Source organism: Silurus meridionalis, chromosome 5 (genome assembly GCF_014805685.1).
Source record: "Silurus meridionalis isolate SWU-2019-XX chromosome 5, ASM1480568v1, whole genome shotgun sequence".
Taxonomy (NCBI): domain Eukaryota; kingdom Metazoa; phylum Chordata; class Actinopteri; order Siluriformes; family Siluridae; genus Silurus; species Silurus meridionalis.
This window is the reverse complement of record NC_060888.1, coordinates 9,577,479-9,585,156: the sequence shown is the minus strand read 5'-3', so window position 1 is coordinate 9,585,156 and position 7,678 is coordinate 9,577,479. Positions and strand designations below refer to the sequence as shown.

At 38.7% G+C, this 7,678-nt stretch overlaps 1 long non-coding RNA gene across 1 annotated transcript; it reads right to left on the bottom strand.

The window, feature by feature from the left end:
• Positions 1 to 3,860: 3,860 nt before the first annotated feature.
• Positions 3,861 to 5,164, bottom strand: LOC124386537. The gene is made up of 3 exons (XR_006925941.1): positions 5,027 to 5,164; positions 4,689 to 4,743; positions 3,861 to 4,534 (listed from the first exon to the last, which is right to left on the bottom strand). It is a non-coding gene; the product is annotated as an uncharacterized LOC124386537 (long non-coding RNA).
• Between the last annotated feature and the right edge of the window lie 2,514 nt (positions 5,165 to 7,678).

Genomic DNA, 7,678 nt, shown 5'->3' with positions numbered 1-7,678 from the left:
CTGAAGAAGTGTTCACATTTCATTAGATTGTTTTTATTTTTTATTGATCAGTGCAGCCATTCCACACTCTCTTAGGGTCAGGGTTCGAGTGGTGAAACAAGAGGCGGAAGCCGGAATGCAGCTCGTTCAGCTTTAATGACAGGATTGAGGAAGAGAGACACGCACGCACACACGCACACTGCAGTCCTTAGGTTGCGAGAGTCCGAAGTGCGCTTGGGGTAGAAGTGTAACGGATCCGAGATGCACGGGGAGGAGAAGCGCAGCCGGTACCGGATAGTAGATTCCGAATGGAACGGATTGCATTGAGTATTGCATGCAACAGAGAACCCATGCAGCAGTACGTAACACCTAACACATTCACTAACCAACGGGGAGTGGTGTGAATGAGGGGTTTATGTAGGAGCGGGGTGGAGTGGTGATGAGCTCCAGGTGAGCGTGATTAGGCCTGGAGCTCCAGAGAGAGTGGAGGCATGATTGATGATGAGCCCCAGGTGTGCGTGGTTAAACCTGGAGCTCTAGGGAGAGCGGAGGCATAGAGAGCCACCAAAGGGGGCATGGCAGGTGGATCCCTGACATTACCCCCCTCAGAGGGGGCAGCACCTGATGCCCCAAACCCACTGATGCCCGGAGGGCCAGGGCACTCGGAAGAGGACCAGGCGAGACGTCGCCATCGGAGTAGCTCGGAGGCGAGACATGCTGGAGCAGAGAGCTGCTTTCAGAGACTCTGTAGAGCAGAGAGGAGCTCTCGAAGACTCTGTGGAGCAGAGAGGAGCCCTCTGTGGAGACCCTGTGGAGCAGAGAGGAGCTCTCTGTGGAGACCCTGTGGAGCGGAGAGGAGCTCTCTGTGGAGACCCTGTGGAGTGGTGATGAGTTCCAGGTGTGCATGGTTAAACCTGGAGCTCTAGGGAGAGCGGAGGCATAGAGAGCCACCAAAGGGGGCATGGCAGGTGGATCCCTGACACTTAGGAACATCCGTTAATAAGTTGGAAACAGATGTAAATAAATCTTTCGAATCAAATTTTAAAATTAACATTATTCTACTTCTGTATCCTGCCATGGAAACTCTTCAGCTTGTTAACCCAACTATCAACAGAGTCAGTATGAGGCATTAATAATTTGAGTAATTACTAATGATAATTAAGTAAGGATGTTAGAGTAAGAGATAACTCATTAATTATTCATTGATTATTAGTACTTAGTAGGATGGGCACTCAATTTCATTTTGATTCAAAACCAATCAATACCCATAATTTTAATGCACAGACTGTGCTCTATTTTTTGTGTTTTTATAAAAAAATTACTTATAGCTTACTTATTAATTAATAAGAAAAAAAAAAAAAAAAACACTCCTGACAACACCAGTATCAACACATACACACATACATACACAGTACAGACCAAAAGTTTGGACACACCTTCTCATTCAAAGAGTTTTCTTTATTTTCATGACTATGAAAATTGTAGAGTCACACTGAAGGCATCAAGGGCTATTTGACCAAGAAGGAGAGTGATGGGGTGCTGCGCCAGATGACCTGGCCTCCACAGTCACCGGACCTGAACCCAATCGAGATGGTTTAGGGGTGAGCTGGACCGCAGAGTGAAGGCAAAAGGGCCAACAAGTGCCAAGCATCTCTCAAGGAACTCCTTCAAGACTGTTGGAAGACCATTTCAGGTGACTACCTCTTGAAGGTCATCAAGAGAATGCCAAGAGTGTGCAAAGCAGTAATCAAAGCACAAGGTGGCTACTTTGAAGAACATAGAATATGACATATTTCAGTTGTTTCACACTTTTTTGTTATGTATATAATTCCATATATAATTCCACATGTTAATTCATAGTTTTGATACCTTCAGTGTGAATCTACAATTTTCATAGTCATGAAAATAAAGAAAACTCTTTGAATGAGAAGGTGTGTCCAAACTTTTGGTCTGTACTGTATATATACACATACTATAGTATACTGAACTACTTCTGAGTACATAAACATTAAGCTACTGTCACACTAGACTTTCAGCAGGTTAAATTTCTTTTGAGACCTGCTATGAATATAAGCGACAACTGGACATGAAAGTATTAAAATATGCAATCTGTTTAAATGCCTGTCGATCAAATGTCCTCACATGACACAAACCCCTATCAATCACATCTCCTTATGTAGCACAAATTTGCAGGTTGAAACTTTGGAATACAGCATTATTTCCGATGTAAAATTTTCACATGCATTGCAATGGAATTAATCCAGCAAAATAAACCCGCAAATCTTTGTAAATATGATTTCTCAACAAGTAAAATTGTTTGACAGCTCATTATGTTTTTATATTATATTATATGATTAGATTATATTATATTATATTACAAGTGTAAAGAAAATATCCACTGTACTTTTAAGTACATCATGTGACTTACCAACTCTAAAATGTCAGACTGCATTGCTGAATCAATCACACTCTCAGACTTTACTTTCATTTTCACTGTTTGCCGTTCCTGCACTGGATGAGCTACACACACACACACACACACACACCAAGTTAGAGTGACAGGTCAATCACATGATTAGGTAAAAACCTCCAAAGACCCTCCAAATCCCAAATTCACTGGTGTGGCAGATGAAGTAATGGAGCTCGTTGCACTTTCTGTCTTCGAAAGAAAATCCATTATTAAGCACACCACAATTTTCATTAAGATAATTATCCGGCTGTCTAGCAAGCCACATGAGGCTCGATGTGCTTGTCCCATCTGACCACTTCCATGAGTCCCTGTAAAGACCAATCCAAGACCAACTCGATTCAGATTGAACGCTTTGCAGCAGGTTGTGATCTGCTGTACTGTTTATAAAAGCCAAATCTGTGTAAAACTTTCGGCAGTAGGTCTGAGCATTACTCCAGGTCATTGAAGAAGTGATGGCAACATATCTTCCAGCAGCACTGATATTAGCTGTAAAACATATACAACAAAACACAGTTCAATACCAGTATAATGTGGTATAGTATGTTGGTGAGTATGTGCTTAAGTTTCCATCTTCTGTTTTTTTTTTTTAAAACTGTTTGACATTGTAAAAGTAAAATTATTGAAAGACCCTTAACCCTCTGTGCTACAGGGACGCTGTATCATGGCTGACCCTACACACTGACACCAGCTTCCTAACATCACTGGGATATGGGAAGAAAGAATTTCACTGTGTTGTAAAGTACATGTGACAAGTATAAAGCACCTTTCTAATGAATGTGCTTTACAATGTAAAAAGCATTTTGAAATATACCTACTAAAGTGATACAATGCCTTAATGGTACAATCCCAATTCTAAGACAGTTGGTGCACTGAGTAAATTGTAAAAAAAAAAAATAATAATAAATAAATAAATAAATAAATAAAAACCCAGAATGCAATGATTTGCAAATCTCATAAACCCTAATTATGTTCACAATAAACCATAGAAAATGTGTTGCTGCCATAAATTTTAAAATTACCTTATTTTTATTAAGTATACAATACCTTAAGTTTTTGAGAGGGTTTATGAGATTCACAAATCATTGCTTTCTGTTTTTATGTACATTTAACCCAGTGTCCCAACTGTTTTGGAAAAAAAAATACAAATAGTTAGAAAAACAATTTTAAACAATACGTTTGGATTAAAATCACACATTGCACCAGTATCCCATAAAATACTGATTTTATAGCACACATGCACATGTAGATGTGTTATAAACATATAATCCGCAAGAGAAAGCAACCAAGTTTGGATGTTTGCTTGAATTATTTATAGGGACATTGGGAATTTAAATGTAAACCCAGAACCACAGCTCACAATCCAACCTTGCAAGAGGCTGTAATCTCTTCAATTAAATGTGGGATGTACTTATAATTTTTAAAACAGGTTTTTATTTTAGAAATAAATGCACTAGGAAAACTTTTGTACTAATGAGAAAAGTGTAAGCAACAGTATGTGCCATCTCTGCTAAATTAAGTTCAAAATAGCACTTATTACTTACTTAATCTTTTTATATAATAATTTTGCTAATTTGTAATGACAGGTGCCAATAAGTGAAACACAAACTATATCACCTAGCAAAAACAATATATTTTTTTTAAATCATGGAATTCAAATTGTGTAACTTTTTTAGTAATAGGAAAAAAGTAAAAATAATTCTCACCATTGAAACAAATAAAAGGATAAACTGATGTGCAAGGGTTATTGTACAACTGTACACTTGGGCTTGTTAGACAACATGTTGCTTTCCCATTCGAATAATCAGGATATCCACTGCACAAAAGTATTTTTCAGTGGGACATCATAAAAGGACCATTTCCAGCTGTCAATATTATTGTACAAGCCGACCCAGGCAACATCTGTCAAGGGTTCACTTGACAAAGTTTTCTTTAATTTGAACCAGTCATTGTCACTTTCAATTGTAGCCAGGTCATCGTATGTTTCCCTGCAGTAATTCTGTGCAGCTGACCATGTTACCGTAGTCTTGATTAGATTATATTTGCGAGAAACAGGTCGCAGAAGAGAAAGGATGACTGGGACAACACCTGCAAAAATATTTTTTTTAATGATGCACACAGAAGGAATTTCATGTCATAGACATTATATACATAAAGTCAAGTCAAACAAATAACTTAATGGTATTAATAGCAGTAACAGTCAATAGCAAGATTATGTAACAATATTGGAATACAAACTTACCTGTTAAACATGGGAGAAAGAGAGAGCGCTTCATCATAAACTGGTTGAAGGGTAACTGTAAGGGTTAAGAGGGAAAAAAACAAATATATATATCACACACACGTGTATATAACTGTAAATAAACTATATATACAGCAGCAGGTTGTCACGGTGTGAGCGAAACAAAAGGCAGAAGCCGGAGTACAGCTCGCTCGGGTTTTAATGGCATGCGTGAGAGAGAGAGAGAGAGAGAGAGAGATACACACACGCACACACACGCACACACACACACACACGCACGGCAGTCCTTAGGTTGAGAGAGATAGTCCGAGTAGCGCATTGGGAGAAGCGTAGCTGACCCGAGATGCACAGGGTGGGGAAGCGCAGCCGGTACGGGATTCTGGAGTCCGGATGAAACGGATGAAAGAAGTCCTGTAGGAACGCCGGAACGCCGGAACATGCAGTACGGGAAGTCCAACATAAACAATAACGAACGGGGAATGAATGTGAGTGAGGGGTTTATGTAGGAGCGGGGTGGAGTGATGATGAGCTTCAGGTGTGCCTCGTTAAACCTGTAGCTTCAGAGAGAGTGGAGGCATGAGTGATGATGAGCTCCAGGTGTGCGTGGTTAAACCTGGAGCTCTATGGAGAGTGGAGGCATAGAGAGCCACCAAAGGGGGCGTGGCAGGTGGTTCCCTGACACAGGTAAAATAAGTAGTGAACACCACCATTTTTGTCAGTAAATATATTTCTAAAGAAAAAGAAATATAATTTTTTTCCAGATTCCAGATGTTGGTAAAAACCCATGCAATCCACAAATGCATAGAAATCAAAGCATACATGTCCATAAATTAAGTTATGTGTCATAATGTGAAATGACACAGGGAAAAATTAATGAACACCTAAAGAAAGGGAGTTGCAAAAAGGCATGGAAAGCCAAGACACCAGCTGAAATGAATCAATAATCAGAAAGCAATCCTGCCCTTTGACAGTGCAAATGAATATGAGCTGATTCTCTCTTAACTAATGGCCTATATAAAAGTGTGCCATTACAAAGGTGTCACATCTCATGATGGGTAAAAGCAAAGAGCTCTCTTAAGACCTTTGCAAACTTATTGTTGCAAAACATAATGACGGCATTGGTTACAGAAGGATTTCTAAACTGTGTGGATTGCATGGGTTGTTACCAACATCTTGTAAAGATTTCATGTCAATAGCACTTTTAGAATGTTCAACTTTTCAAATAAGTAAAATTGCCTATTGTTTAAAAGCAACAATTTAGAAGTTGATTTAAACTATCTGGAAATGTTTCCAATATATAGACAGCTCATACATGCAGCATGGGACAAAGAATGAAAGATATAACGCTGGCACATACCTGTTATTTCAACTGCTTCCAAAGTTTCACTTGAATGCTAAACCCTTAGAATACCAAATCCCTTTTGGTGAGAACATCTTAAGTAAATGATGCTCAACTGAAGCTAATTTGCATTTCTAGTTTGCCTTTTACATAATTCTGCACAGAGAGTAAATGACACTGCAGTCACAGAGAATTTACTTTTTATTCCTTTCCAAATGACACAAGTCAGAACAGAGAACATCTCTTAACAATAACTAACTGAGACAGAGGGGAAAGAAACATGTCTGTTTTGCTTGTGTACATTGACTGTTAATGAGACTGCATTATTGCTTATATTTCTAGCCCCCTAATCCCTCTACAGTCGATCAGTCTAAATATGAGTTAGAATTAAACATGCCTGTGTATGGCTCATGGTTATTATATTTGACAATGTTCAAATTTCAAAAACAAGTCAGAAAAATTCTCAGTGCAAGAGAACTACAATATCTTTTCTCATATAAACTACTACAAAATTACTACAAAATAATTACAATGGACAACATCTCTAAAAACAGAACACCTATGAGATGACACCATATCAGTGCTCATTTCTTAAATTGCTGCAAACTATTTAAATGGATTTCTTTTTTTTTAGAAATCAACTAATAGCATGGCCCTAATTGACTCTGGCATAGAGGTCACTTTTTTGATGCTAGTCTATTACAAATTAGCCTTCCCATCAAATCTCTCAAGCATCCTGTGTCTGTTTATGCACTGAATGGAACGTTCCTAGCACCTGTCAACCAATACAGCACCCCTGTTCCTGTCCCCTCAGAGATTCATCAAGAATAGCTTCATCTGAACTTGATCCCCTCTACGTCCTCTCATCTGGTGATGGGGCATTGGTGGTTTACCAAACATAACCCTTACATCAGCTAAATGGCTGGGAAAATAGTCATATTTATCGCTTTCTGTCACTTTTTTCTGCCTACAGTTTGTTCTTCCTCCTGCTGGGGCCACGAGGGCTTCCCCAGTCCCCAAATCCCCCGAAGTATCTACCGTTCACCACATTTTCTGACTACATGGCCTTCCATTGGATTTTGTCACAGATTATGGACCCTAGAATATTTCCCAAATATAGAGTCTTCTGTAATGCTGTTGATGCCACTGTCAAGTCTGACCCCCAGATAAAAGGAATGGACCACCTGTTTAATACAGGACAACTTAAAAGCACACACAATACGATTTGGAATTCGCCTGAGAGTAAACAAGTCAAGTCAATTTTATTTCTATAGCACTTTTCACAATGGACTTTGTCTCTTTGTCAGCTTTACAGAATTTAAGAATTAAAGTGTAAACACTGCTGTGGAGTCTAATTTACTCACTGGTGTGGCAGAGTAAATAGTGGAGATTTTTACCTATTTTGTAAACAAAATGTCATTATCAAGCAAACAACTTCAATGTGTCCCCATATAGGCTAATCCAAGACCAACCCTGAATGTGTGCTCTGCATCACGTTTAGTTTTTTTTTAACATTAATCTTTCTTTTCTTAGAAACATTTTTATTTTAATTCTGATAAACATGCAATACTGTTTCTACACACAAAAATATCATAAATAAGAACAGAAGATTTATAAGATTTAACCAGGTCAGTGTTTACATTTTAACACC